General features: G+C 37.6%; 1 non-coding gene across 1 annotated transcript; it reads left to right on the top strand.

Annotated features, from left to right (window-relative positions):
* Positions 1-14,222: 14,222 nt before the first annotated feature.
* LOC121474285 lies at positions 14,223-14,330 on the top strand. The gene has a single exon (XR_005983307.1). It is a non-coding gene; the product is annotated as a U6 spliceosomal RNA (small nuclear RNA).
* Positions 14,331-14,695: the final 365 nt, after the last annotated feature.

Genomic DNA, 14,695 nt, shown 5'->3' with positions numbered 1-14,695 from the left:
GCCTTTACTGCTATAATTTTCTCTCTTAGAACAGCTTTGCTACATCCTAAAGATTTTGGACTGTTGTACTTTCATTTTCATTTGTCTCCATGTATTTTTTCAATTTCTTCTTTGATTTCTTGGTTGAGCCATTCATTGCTTATTAGTTTATTATTTAGCTTCCATGTATTTGTGTTCCATCCAGTTTTTTTTTATTGGATTGGTTTCTAGTTTCATACTGTTATGGTCAGAAAAGATGCATGATATGAATTTGATTTTTCTGAATTGGTTGAGACTTGTCTTGTGTCCTAATATGTGGTACATTCTGAAGAATGTTCCATATGAACTTGAAAAGAAAGTATATTTCACTGCTTTTCCATGGGATGTTCTGAATATATATATATATAGTAGGTTCATCTAGTCCAATGTGTAATTCAAAGCCACTATTTCCTTACTGATTTTCTGTCTGGGTTATCTATTCATTGATGTAAATAGGGTATCAAATCCCCTATTACTGTTGTATTATTGTTAATTTCTTTCTCTGTGTCTGTTAATAGTTGTTTGAAATTATTCAAATAAAGATGATGCAATTACAGATTTTGGGCATAAAAATGTCAGACTGCAAGAAAACAAAACAAAAAAAAGGCCACAATTGTTCTTCACTCTTCTCTGGATATATGCCCTTTACAATATGACTATGCTGCCTTGTGACTCACTTTGGCTAATAGAATGCAGCAGACATGACAGTGTATCAAATCTGAGCCTAGGCCTCAAGAATCCTTGAATATTTCTCAAGCAACTTCCAAGTTTTGGCCTTAATAGGCCTTGAAAACCTGTTCTGATACCATTAAAATAAGCCAGTATAAGCCTGCTGAGGGGTGAGACACCATGGATAGCAGAGACAAGTAGCCTCAACTGAGAATAAATGACCACAGATGCACGTGAGAGGCCAATAAAGATCAGAAGAGTCACGGGCTGAGCCCAGTCCAAATGACTGACCTGAAGAATTATTGTTTTAAGTCAGTACATTTTGTATGTTTTTTTTTTTTAATACAGCTAACTGATAACGATTACTCAGCTAACCATTTGTTGTGATAGCCTAACTGATCCAAGTTAGAAAGTCCTTTCTAGTGAATTAATTTAAAAATCTATCTTGAGACAAAGCAGGACATTATTTCAGGATGGATGTGTCTGTGGTCTAACTAGCATTTCAGTTGGAAAATTATAGATTTGTTTATTTAAGTTGTGGGTTCTATTTTAGCTTCAAAGGTCATCCCTGGTAGTCCTCTCTTAGAGCCATGGAAACAGGAGAATTTTTGTTTTATATGGGCTTTGTACATAAGAGTATGTTTCAAGCGTGTGGTGGAAATGAAAGTGGACCAGAAATTATAGAACCTAAAGGTTTTCTTGACCTCGGCACTGATACCCTGGGGTTGTGTCTTGCAGGCAATGCTGGTGACTGAAAATGAGGGTGATGTTAGGGTTCTCTCCTTGTGTTAGAATGAAGTGAGGGAAGTGAAGGAAATGGCCATCTGGATGTGAGGATGGATAGTTAACAACAGCATCACATGACAACACTGTCTTCAAGGTAAGGAGTCTAAGTTCTGTTGATTACATCTTCCAAGGATATCAGTAGTTGTACTGATAAAAAGTAGGAATGAGGGGATCCCTGGGTGGCGCAGCGGTTTAGCGCCTGCCTTTGGCCCAGGGCGCGATCCTGGAGACCCGGGATCGAATCCCACGTCGGGCTCCCGGTGCATGGAGCCTGCTTCTCCCTCTGCCTGTGTCTCTGCCTCTCTCTCTCTCTCTGTGACTATCATAAATAAATAAAAATTAAAAAAATAAATAAATAAAACTGTTAAATCAGATTCCCTGAAACATAGTTCTTACCCCTACCAAACTTTATAGGTGAACATCAGATAGAGAAAAAAAGGTTTAAAAAAAAAAAAAAAAAGAAATCCAGGGAACTGTGCAAATTCCAGTCTTCCTTTGTAAACTCAGCTATTTCTCGTGTCTTGTGCCATTTATTGCCACTGCATAGGAAACACTCTCCCCTTTAAAAGGATATTACTCAACTATTAGAAATGACAAACACCCACCATTTGCTTCAACGTGGATGGAACTGGAGGGTATTATGCTGAGTGAAGTAAGTCAATCGGAGAAGGACAAACAGTGTATGTTCTCATTCATTTGGGGAATATAAATAATAGTGAAAGGGAATATAAAGGAAGGGAGAAGAAATGGGTAAGGAAATATCAGAAAGGAAGACAGAACATGAGAGACTCCTAACTCTGGGAAACGAACTAGGGGTGGTGGAAGGGGAGGAGGGTGGGGGGTGGGGGTGACTGGGTGACGGGCACTGAGGGGGGCACTTGACGGGATGAGCACTGGGTGTTATTCTGTATGTTGGCAAATTGAACACCAATAAAAAATAAATTTATTATTAAAAAAAAGGATATCAAGACTGAACTGAGTATCTGGCATTTTGAAAAAAAAAAAAAAAAAAAAGGACCAAATGCAATCACCTGGTAGTTTTAAGTAGCACCTTTAAATACCATGCTGAGATATACTAAAATTACAGAGATGAACAATGTATCTATCTAGCTTTTATAAAGATCTGTTTAGCACAATGCAGTGTGGAAATGAAACCACAAGGTGGCAAAAGAATGATTCTAATCTCCAAGGCTTTTTCCGTTCCCCCCTCTAAATTAAATGATGTACCCTGTATGAGCTAATTAACCCTGTCATTAATTCAATGCAAGGGTTAATTAGTTAAAGCCAGGCATAATAGTTACGATTTCCAAAAATATTTTAACCTTTTAATAATCTCCATTTCCTTTGTATCCAGGGAACACCAAGGAATGAGAATTTGGCTTGCCACGAACAAATCCACATTTCTTTTTGGTTTAAGAACTAGAATCTAAGATTAAAGTCGATTACAGTGAGTAGACGCAGAGCACCAATATGTTAAGATCCCTCTGAAATTAAAAATGAATTTAATTGTCTTACATTTCAGCCCCAAATTCTTATATAGGGAGAGAAGATCAAAGAAAAGGGAGCATTATTTTCTAGAAGGAATTTGGAAAAAGAAGATTTGCAAGTTAGGTTTAACGTCCCACTTCAAATGATTGCTGAGGTAGGTCAGGCTAACACATGAAAAGGGAGAACAGGGAAGGGATGATGGATGGAAAGCAGGTTGAACTAATTGTACTGTAAGCAACAACTCTAGCTTTTCATATGTTATCTTTTTAAATCTTCTTCAAGAACCTATGAGATGAGGAGCATTATAACCATCTCCATTTTATAGTAGAAGAAATGGAGTCTTCGGGTGGTTAACTAACCAAAGATTACCTAGCTACTATGTAGAACCCAGTAAGTCTGAGTTCAAAGTTCATGCTTTCAGCTCTTCTACTCTACCAACCCTAAACATATGCTAAAATTAGCAGTGTGGCCTCAGGTTTTGTACTTTTATAGGATAATATGTTTCATACTTTGCATAGTATATGATAATACACTGACACAATCTAATAAATAACATATACCATACACATGGTACACTTGACTGTGGTTTTATTAAAATAAGTTTTTGATGTAGTTGACTTTTTTTTACAAGGGAATAGACAAAGAACTCAAATACAAGGGAGAAAGAACAAATTAAAAACCAGGGAATCTGAGTTATTGCTGGTCCATTTAGCAAAATTTTCCCAGGAGTATGCCTTTGTTTTTTTGAAATTGAAGCAGTGCTACATCTTAATAGTTGACCAGGTGTTTTGTGCACCCCAGAAACAAACTGGGAAGCTTTCCCAAGTATAAGGCTTTCCAATTGGCTTCTGCATGTATGTATAAATATGTGAATGTGTGTTTCTGAATGAAGTTGGTCACACTGAGAAGGAAAAGGGAGTCAACCTTCCTGTATCAAATAATTATTTCTATGAGATAGGAACAAAGGATTTCACCTCCCCCTCCCCAACTGTTACTAGGGGGTACTTGTGGATCTTAGTAGGTTGGATGGTCTTAGTCAATCTTGGCTGAATAAATATATTCAGTTTCTCTGACTGAAGATGGTAAACTGTGACTGTACTACAAATTTAAATGAGAAATTTATATTTAAAAAGCCACAAAACTAAAAAAGAGTGAATAAAATGTAAATAGTTAAACTCTCAAATTATTCTTTCTGCAAGTTGGCAGCATTTATAATTTTGGAGTATTAAAGCTTAAAGCTAGCTTAAGGCTTTTGGGACACTATAGACAGAGAGAGAGAGATAGAGAGATAGAAAGATGGAGCAAGAGACTGATGAGGAAGGACACCTGGGTGGCTCAGCGGTTTAGTGCCTGCCTTCAGCCCAGGGCGTGATCCTGGAGTCCTGGGATTGAGTCCCACGTTGGGTGCCCTGCATGGAGCCTGCTTCTTCCTCTGCCTGTGTCTCTGCCTCTCTCTCTGGGTCTCTCATGAATAAATAAATAAAATCTTAAAAAAAAAAAAAGAAACCAAAAGAGACTGATGAGGAATCTGCCATCCTCAAGCAAAAATTACACCTGCCCTGGTGCTGATGCCATCTGCATGTACTATCTTCTATTCCTTCTCATTATTTTAGTCTCTCCCTCATATTTCATAAGGACTTGACCACCTGCTGATTGTCTTTTCGCTTTGCTGCCATTGACCACTCAATGCCCACTGGACAGTTCAGCCAATACCTAGCCCAGTGGTACCTCTACCCTGAGACATCTGCCTTTACCCACACTTGTGATATCGTCATCAGCTGGGATGCTCTGGGATGAATCTCTGTCCTAACCTCTGGATAGCTCACTTCCTATTTGCAGTTTACCTTTTCTCTCTTCTCATTGTGATCTCTAGTCTCTGCCATCCATGTTTTCCTAAGTCTAGATTTTAGGGTTACTTTCCTACTGAAAGTCCCCTCTCTTTTTTTTAGAGGCAGCTATATATATATATATATATATATATATATATATATATATATATATTTAAGATTTTATTTATTTATTCATGAGAGACACACAGAGAGAGGCAGAGACACAGGCAGAGGGAGAAGCAGGCTCCATGCAGGGAGCCCGATGTGGAACTTGATCCTGGGACTTTGGGATCATGCCCTGGGCCACCCAGCACTGAAACCACTGAGCCACCCAGGTGTCCCTATATTTTTAATCTAAAGACTGGGCATACAAGAAGCATTTTACATAAATTCCTAAGGGATGTAAATCCCTTGTTCAATGCCTTTTAGTTTCATACCAGTACTTTCTTCTCTTATTTTCCTACCAAACTGCAAATCTCATTTTGCAGGACTTGGGATCCATGTAAGTAAATTCCTCATTCTGCATTCATTTCTAAATTCTCAGCACTTTTTCTTTAATCCTTCTTCAGATTCTGTGATCTTCTATTTCATCCAGAACAGTTTTTTTTTGTTGTTTGTTTTTTTTTAAGCCCAAATGTTGCAGATTAGAAGCCTGAGGCTCAGTGAAACTTGTTCATGGTTCCCTGGCTAGATGTTGGTAGAGCCAAGTCAGGTTTTCTGAATTCGGTGACTTTTTTTCCTTAGAGTTTTTAAGTAATCTAAGAAAAATTCTATATACATCTTATGTATTTTAATAACTTATTTTCTGAAATTAAATTTTATCTTTGTGATTTTTGGTAATAGAAAAATGACCAGATTATTAGCTATAATCAAGGAAAGTTCTGTGAGCATACATATTACACCAGCAGGTGGCACTCTGCACTTGTATTTTGTTTAAACACCTCAATTTCTGACTAATGATAGGGGTTTTTCACAAACTACCAAACAACTTTGTGCAGGAAATTTCAATCCTTGGTTTTATGGCACGTCAGGAGGTCTCCAATGATCTTGAAATGTGCCACAAAAATCTTATAAAATTATTAGAATTTTCTATAACTTAAGTAAAAACAGATTTTAATGGTTTTAGGAAGGAGAGGAAGTAGCAACTTAGATAAATGATAGATTTATGAAGAACTAGAAGAATGCCCTTGCCTATCTAAACTATCTCCCTTATCGATTTGCATTTGTGTTCTAAATTAGCATTATTCTCCCCTCTTCCTTACAGGTAAGGCTGTGAAGGTGTTATCTGGATAGGCTAGACCATCACTCATACTTGTCAATACCACCACAACAGGAATTAGATTAATTTTAGTCATTTAATCACCCGGTGGTGATTTGAGTGCAAAGGACAAAACCCAGAAAATCAGATGGAGGAAAGGATTAGTGAAGATAGATAGCTTGCAGTGAGGGTGTTTAGTGCCCTGATGATAATTTGTTCAGTTTTACACATTTCCCTGTCTCTTTTTTTTCTCTCTTCTCTCTACTCCCCTTCCCCTCCTTTCCTCCTTCCCTCCTGGAAAGGAATCGCTGATCCCTTCACACTGCTTTAACAATGTGAAGGAATTCGTGTTGACAAGTATATACCTCAGAGGTAGCTTGGCTTGAGCCGTTTTGTAACTACTTTCCTCTTACCTGCCTAAGATGGCTGGTTGCCAGGTGAGAGGACTCCAGGAGCAAGAGCCCAAGGGGTGAGCCACCAGAAGTGGGAGCTAAGGGGGTGTTGGGGAAGCTGTACTGGGGCAGATCTCTAACATCAAGGAACTCCACTCCACCCCAACTCTCTAAAAAAGTGTATTCACATGCACTCTACAGGAGAGCCGGCATTTGGACACTGGCGACCCAGAGGGCATCCGTGTCTTAGACACAGCAGCATCTGAAAATGGAAAGACACCACTTTTCTCTAATTTCTTTGCCTTGTTCAAAAAACCTAGGAGCTGAAAACAGAAGAGGAGGAGTGGAGGACGTAAAGAAAAGACAGAAAAATATATATATATAGGAGATGAAAAGAAAAAAGCTTAGAAAAAGAAAAAAAAAGAGAGAGAAAAGTATGACCATTTAATACTTATATGCCATTGAGAGCAGGTGAAAAAATATGACAAAGAATAAAAATATTTTAAATCTCTGTAATAGTGCCACCAGAGAGGCTAGCTGGGCTGTGGCTAAATGCCAACGACTCAGTGACTGAATATTGAACACATTTATCTCATCCATTCATTTATTTACTCAACAGATATCTGCTGAGCTCCTAGTAAGTGCCAGCTACTGGAGACATGATGGAAATAAAAACCAGATGTGATCCTTATTATAAAAAACTTACTATTTAGTGGAAGCTACAGATACTAATCAAATAACAATGACCATAAACTGGAAGGTATTTTGAGGGGAGAAACATGATTCTTCAAGGCTACATAAAAAAGCAATCTCACCTAAAATCTCCATTTAGTATATTCTGGGGGGAGGAGATCGTGTAATTATTTTATGTATTGATTCTAAAATATAGAAATGAGAGGGGATGCTGTATTGAGATCAAAGGTAAGTACACTGTCTCAAAGTCCCTCTCTCCCTCCTTCCCTCCCTTCCTCCTTCCAGTTGGTGCTTCACCTCACCAGGTATTCTCTCCATGGTTGGCCTTGAATAAAACATCCCTTGGGAGTGGTAACTGGCTTCCTGAGTGAACAGAGGGGCTGATTTGCAAGCAGTGCTCCATGTGGAGTAAACAAACAAAAATGGAAGCCTGGCACATCAACTTGCCCTGCTTTCTCTCTTCCAGGGACTACTCTTGAAGAGTAGCTCATTCTTAAAGTCTTCCCAGAGAAGTTCCCATAGGGACCCCTGTGTTGATTTATTTAAACGAGGAGGCCATTAGACTGGAGTGGTTCTAATACCTTAGCAACCAATCAAAACAAACCAAAACCTAAGCCTGGAATGCCTCCTGGTTAAGATGGACTCTTAAAAATTTTAATATGCTTCTGTTTATTTTTTTTAACATGTACCCAACAACTTGCTGGCTGACTACAAAGTAAAGGTCACACAGCAGGGCATTCGTGTGTCACATCACATCCTTCCTCACTTCTTTTCCTTTTTTCCCTTACCCTAGGCCTTGGCCCTCCAGCCTCTACCCAAAGTATTACCATCTCGATTCTTGCCAAGGCTCTACTTTCTAGAGGCTAGGCTAAGATAAGGTGCTATTGGTGGTAATCATGTGAGTAGTTTTAGAAGTCTCTAGGGATTAGCAGACCATCAAAGGGAGAGTTTGGAGTTAGTTTCTTTCCCACCTAGGCTTGTGAGCACCTGAGCACAAACATTTGTATTTGTATTCAAAAGTCTGAATTTTCTGTCTCTAGCAGAGTCCTGGCACTCAGTAGGGACTCAGCAGATGCTATAGCTGATTTAAACTAAAGGACTGAAATATCTAAGAGTCATTTATGTACATTCTGTGTGAACAAAACCTTAGATTTACTCAAAATACAAATTGATAAGTAAAGCTAGTCAAAGAGGGATTACTTGCATCATTAAATAGCATCTTCAGAGAATTGTATAAAATAAGGAAAACCTCTAATAAAAAAAAAACTAAACAAAATTTAGGTTGACAGAAAATTGGTTTATACAAAACATATCCAGGATTATGTTTGTTTCTAAAAGAAACCAACCAGCACGTATACCTACCTGCTAATGTCATTTGCAATCAAAGATCATTTGTGACAATATTGAAACGGTCTATAAAATGTGGACTTTTCTTAACATATGACAGAATTTCTAAACAGATTTTGAAAATATTCACAGAAGTATGCATGGTTAAAACAACTGTTCAAAAACTTAGATATTTTAAAAATGACCTGCCCTCTATAACACATGGCTTAATAACAAATATTTGTATTTTTGTCCACTAATGTGAAGTGTTTCTGATTTACCACATTTCTGTCTTTCAAAGTGTAACCATTTAAGTTAGGATCTCGAGGCTTCTATCCAGAGGCAGAGGGAGGCTCAGCGTTGAGTTCCTATGTCCCCAAGGTGGGACAAACTCAGCTCCAATACCAGGCTCATCTGCTTTCAAAGACTGGCTTTCAGGTTTTAAACTGTAACTTAACTACTGTTCAGTCCCCTTCTTTATAAACCGATGATCATAACACCCTCCTGATAGGCTCACTGTATGGATGAAAAGGGATGAAGTATGCAAAAGTGCTTTGCAAAGTGTAAAGGGCTAGTTAAATGTGGATATTATTATTATTACTCAGGAAGAACACTTAGCTCATTGCTTAGTAATAGTGAGGCAAACAGTGTCACTAAATAAGACAATATAATGGGCTTAAGAGGCTCTAATTCAGTTTCTCCTCTTTATTCAAGCACACAATTGCATTCTAACACTTCACAGACAGCCTGAAATGGGCCCTGTGGAGGCTGATAAGGAAAATTAGAACAAGGAGCTATTTGCTCCCTCATTTTAATAACTGAGTCAAGGAGCAGGCACTTCAATACAAAAAAAAAGAAGGAACATCTCTTACTCAGTCCTCAGAAAGATAATGACTCCAATACAAAGCAGGCCTTCTGCAATAAAGGATGAGGTATTGCTCGAGGAGAGTTTTCCCTGCGTTTGAAGAAGGAGAAAGACATCACCATCAAAACAAAGTGCCTTACATGTGTAAAATCAGACTTCGATTTCGTCACCATTCACGGAGGATGGTCATTTTCACAGACTTTTTTTTTTTTTTTTTTAAATAACTGAGGTTAAATGGGCCCTCAGTTATAGATGTCTGCTGGGTATCGATGCCTTTCAAATGAATTCACCTTTACTTGTATATTGGAAAGGAAGAAAAGTTTTTCTTGATCCTCATAGAGTGACTGGGTCTGAAAATTAAACTGACAAAGATTAATAGGAGAAAAGCACATAAATTTATATAAGTTCTATGTGACATGGGAGCCCTCATTAAGGAAATGAAGACTTGAAGACACACATTTGAATATTTTATGCTGGTTTGATTAAGACCGGGTAGTTGTGTAGAAATACAGTAGGTCAGAGTATGAGGTAAGGTAGTAAGTGGTGGGAAATTGAGCAAGTTCTGTTGCTTGGATTCTTCTTGGCAACCCTTTGTCTTTGGACATAGGCATGTTCCTTTCTTTCCAGTATGGGATGGGGCCTCCCACATGAAGATATTATGACCTGTTTTAGGGGAGAAGGTGGTGGGGGGATCAAAGTGATCTCCTTGCTTCTGCTGTTTTCTCAAACTCCTTTGGCTTAAAATATTCAATATGCCAAGGTGCCATATTTTGGAGTAGTGTGTCCCAAATCTCATCAATATACATTTACTTGCTTTCATCGTAATTCCTAGAGATAGATATAAAACTTCAATTGGATGTTAGTTGGGGAGAAAGCAAAATCTGTTCCTTGTTTAGGCAACACAAGAGAAGGCCTCTATGAAGGTACACACAGGAGTGCGTGTGTACTTGGGAGGCGTGTACATTTCCCTGCTAATGCTAAAACTCAGTGACTGATGATCTGAGATGTTTGAAATAAAATATAAAGCACTGTAAGAGAACTTTTGAGACCAACGTCAATGTCTAGCATACAGTGCCTAGAATATAACATGTACACTGGAATTATTTGTGGAAAAATGAGTGGCATCTATATACTATAATGACAAGAAAAAAAGGTTTGTGGTAATCCTTAGTTCCCAAACTTACAATGTTCTGTTTTACATGTTTTGCTTGGGGAGGTGATGGCTGTTCTTATGTCTCAATGTTTTTAGTGATAGTATCTCCTCCTTTGCCATTTAGCCTCAAATTGTAAACTAATATAGAATTTTAAAGTCCAAGGGGTGGGTGCTGGAAAATCTTGGAAACAATTGGTTCTAATGTATGCCAGGGATTCTTTTCCTTTTTATGTAGAGTGAGTGTGTGCACACATGATTTGAGTCCCCATGGCTGAAACTCAGTGCAGCTGTGGTCCCTCGTTACATGCCAGGCTTTCATTTGGATTCTGGTTTGATCCTTTCTTGGCTGTGTAATTAGGGGCAAGTTATGTAAGCTTCCTGGGCCCGTTGAAACATTTGCTAATATAACACCTTTCTTATAAAATTGTGAAAATTTAGACAGGTCGTGTATAGAGAGCACTTCTATTTTTGTTTAATACTAAGTGGTCAGTCTTACCCAGTGTTTCAAAGTGAGGGTAATGCATAGCTGCTTTTGTGCCAACAAGTGACTATTTTTAAAGGCCTGTCCATTCCCTGCCTATTCACTGAGAGTGATTCTAGCATAGTGTCCTTTGCTGACAAGGATGGAATCGTTTTTGGAAGGATAGCAGGATTAATAGCAGGCACTATAACTTCATACTGGTAAACAGTCAAATCGAGACTTTTCCTCTGAATTCTTAGGGCATTTTGTACTTAAAATTAATTTCTTGGGGCATATTGAAGAATCTGATTTTTATCAACCAACTTTCCAGAATTTTTATGCTGCTGTTTCATTGTGTATTAAAATTTAGTTTTTTTTTTTTTAATTAAAGAAAGTTACTATAGCTAATTCTAGAAGTAGAGATGTGAATAGAAAAAAACTAAAAGGCCTTGTAATATCCCAGCCTGGAGACATTGGATTATATTTTTCATATTTCTCGTTGTATCTCTAAATATACTGATAAAATGTGATTAAAATATACATCTTATTTTGTGACATTTTTGGTCAACTACATCATGACTACATTTCCATCAATAAATGCTACAGTGAGCCGTCACCAATCTACGTCAACAACGATCTTTCAGTGGTTCAACACTATTCTATAAGCTTTACATGTAGTAAGTCACATCCTCCTTAGAACAACCTATTTATAATAGTGTTCCTATTATACCTATTTTACAGATGAGAAGACTAAGGAATGAGAGACCTACTAATCTTAGGTTGTTCAACGAGTGTGTGGCAGAACCAGGATTTGAACACAACCGTTTCCCTACTAAATTCTCTTTTCTTTTCTCCTTCAAAATAATCTCAAAACTTTATTCTCTCTCTTCAAACCACCACTGCTCTAAGGATTCCTCAGCACCTTTCTACATGTTTGGTAACGGGTTTCCCATGTCTCCCTTCAAGGGGAGGAGTTATGCCACCCAACATGTGCCACTTTGGCATGTGGGTTATGCCATTAGGCAGTCAAGGCCAAGTTGACTCAATAATGAGTTTTACCTCTTTCTGAACGGACTAAAGGAATTTAGATATGGGACCTAGCCCAGAAGGACTGCTATTACCAGAGATAACTTTTTATCTGAAAAAAGTTTTACTGGGATGGCAGGGCAAACACTTGATTATCAAATATTTGGGCTTCTTATCTTGCTCTGAATTGCCCTCCTCTTTGAAGCCTAGGCCTCTCTGTCCCCATTCCTTAGCTCAGGATGGCATATAAGCCTCAATTCCTCAACTGCCTTTGGGTCGCATATTTTTATGGCCTCCTGTATATACAAAATTAATTTTTTTCTCCCATTAATCTGTCCTTTGTCAATTTAACTGACAGTGAACCAAGAAGGGAAGAACGGAAAATTTTTCTTTCTTTTTTTTTTCTTTTAATTTTTCTTTCTGCACCCTTCCGCTGCTTATGCACAGCATGTCACTAAGATGCCTCTGCCATCAACTTCTCCTCTTGGCATAGCTTTCTTCTGCTAGCTTCTGCTATTGCTCCCTCACCCTAGGCCTCTCCCTTCAGGCTGCATCTTGCAGCAAGATTTCACTGAGTATCATGGATTAATATGCAGGAAGTCCTGCGCAAGGGCTCATTTCTGTCCAGCATGGCTGAAGAGGAAATAGCTGCTTCATTTAGAGAAGACTATTCCCACCCACGAGGGTGTGAAAGTCACGTTAGGAAAATTATATTAGAACATATTACCAAACATCAGCAAATGTGGGGTTATTCAGTCCTAATTAACACTGCATAAAGGACATCAAAAGTCCAGTTTAGCTTTATTTTCTCTTGCATTAAAGCTTATTTCGACATGTGCTTTCTGCAGTCCTGTGGTCCTTCCCTCCATCACTTGGAAGCAACTGTTAAACACGTATCCTTTCAAGATCAGGTCACAATTTGCAGCACATGAGCTACACATACATAGATAAGACGTAAGCTATTCATCGGCAAATATTTTCCTTCATTTTCTTTCCTCCTTTTGTAAACACAATCAAGAGATAGAAACAGCTGCGGTTTAACCATTAACAACAACAACAAAATTTACTTCGAAGTAAAAAAGAATCTGAATTCAGGTGATGTCACAGTGTCACAGCTTTCTTCAGGGCTATTCAGTGGATCCTTTCCTTAAATTTGTGTAACTAAAGATCATATGCAACAGTTCTTAAAAACAAATGTAACTGAATGCTAAGTTGAATTCATCCTTTTTTTTTTCTTTGCCAAATATTATTTTTAAATTTAAATTCAATTAGCCAATATATAGTACATCATTAGTTTCAGATGTAGTGTTCAATAATTCATCAGTTGCTCCTAACACCCATTGCTCATCACATCACGTCCCCTCCTTAATGCCCATCACCCAGTTATACCCCCCCCCCCATAAATTGAATTTATGTAGGCAGAACATTGTTGTATCTTATTTTCCTGGGGACGCTGGGTGGCTCAGTTGGTTGAGCATCTGACTCATGGTTTTGGTTCAGGTCGTAATCTCAGGGTTTGGGGATTGAGCCTTGCACTGGGCTCTAGCCCCACATTGGGCTCCCCTCTCATCTGGGAGTCTGCTTGGGATTCTCTGTCTCCCTCTTCCTCTGTCCCTCCCTGGGCTCATGATCTCTCTCACTCTCTCTCTCTCTTTAAAATAAATAAATAAATAAAATATTTTAAAAAGTTCATTTTCCTAGGATCTATTATCAAAGTATTTCTAAAAAATACAAAAAAAAGCTAATAATAGCAAAACAAAATGTGGAATAGCAAAACAAAAACAACGCCCCCCCAAACAACAATAAAATAGCCTACCCTCCCATTTCACTAAGTAAACTTAGATATAATTAAAAATTATAATATATTATAGATATAGTTTAAAATAATTAAAAATAATATCTTTTAACAACACTTCTAATGATTACATAATATCGTGTTGTATAGATGATCCACATTTATCAAACCATTTAGCTATTGTACATTTATATTATTTGTAATTCTCCATTGTTTTAACACAGTATAGTAGGTAATCTCCAAATATTACATAGACAAGTGTACAGTGATTATCTTCAAATGGCAGATTTGGGTGATTTTTATTTTTATTTGCTTAGTTTTATAAGTGGATTTTACAAGACATCTAAGGAAGAAATAACAATAATTCTACACAAACTCATGCAGAAAATTGAAAAGGAGATAGCGCTTTCCAATTCATTCTATGAAGTTGTCAAAACTAGGTACCAGAAGACAAGGACATTACAGTGCTCAATTCGGCAGCACATATACTAAAATTGGAAGACATACAGAGAAGATTAGCATGGCCCCTTTGCAAGAATGACACGCAAATTTGTGAAGTGTTCCATATTTTTATGAATAAATAAACAAAATCTTTAAAATAAAAGACAAGGACATTACAAGAAAACTACAGGCTAATATCCTCATTAACATAGGTAAAAAATTCAGACAAAAGCAGATTAAGTCCAAAAATATAAGCGTATACATTAGGATCAAGTGTATTTATCCCAGGAACACAAGGTTGATTTAACATTCTAAATCAATCAATTAAATTACCATATTAACAAACTTGAAAAGAAAATCAATATGATCATCTCAATAGATGCAGGAAAAATATTTGATAAAATGTGACATCTACTGCTAATAAAAGTACACAGCAAAACAGGAATAAAGGGAATTCCTTAACCCAATAAAGGGCATCTATGAGAAACCTACACCT

This window comes from Vulpes lagopus, chromosome 12 (assembly GCF_018345385.1).
Source record: "Vulpes lagopus strain Blue_001 chromosome 12, ASM1834538v1, whole genome shotgun sequence".
NCBI lineage: Eukaryota > Metazoa > Chordata > Mammalia > Carnivora > Canidae > Vulpes > Vulpes lagopus.
This window is presented reverse-complemented; position numbering and strand designations above follow the sequence as displayed.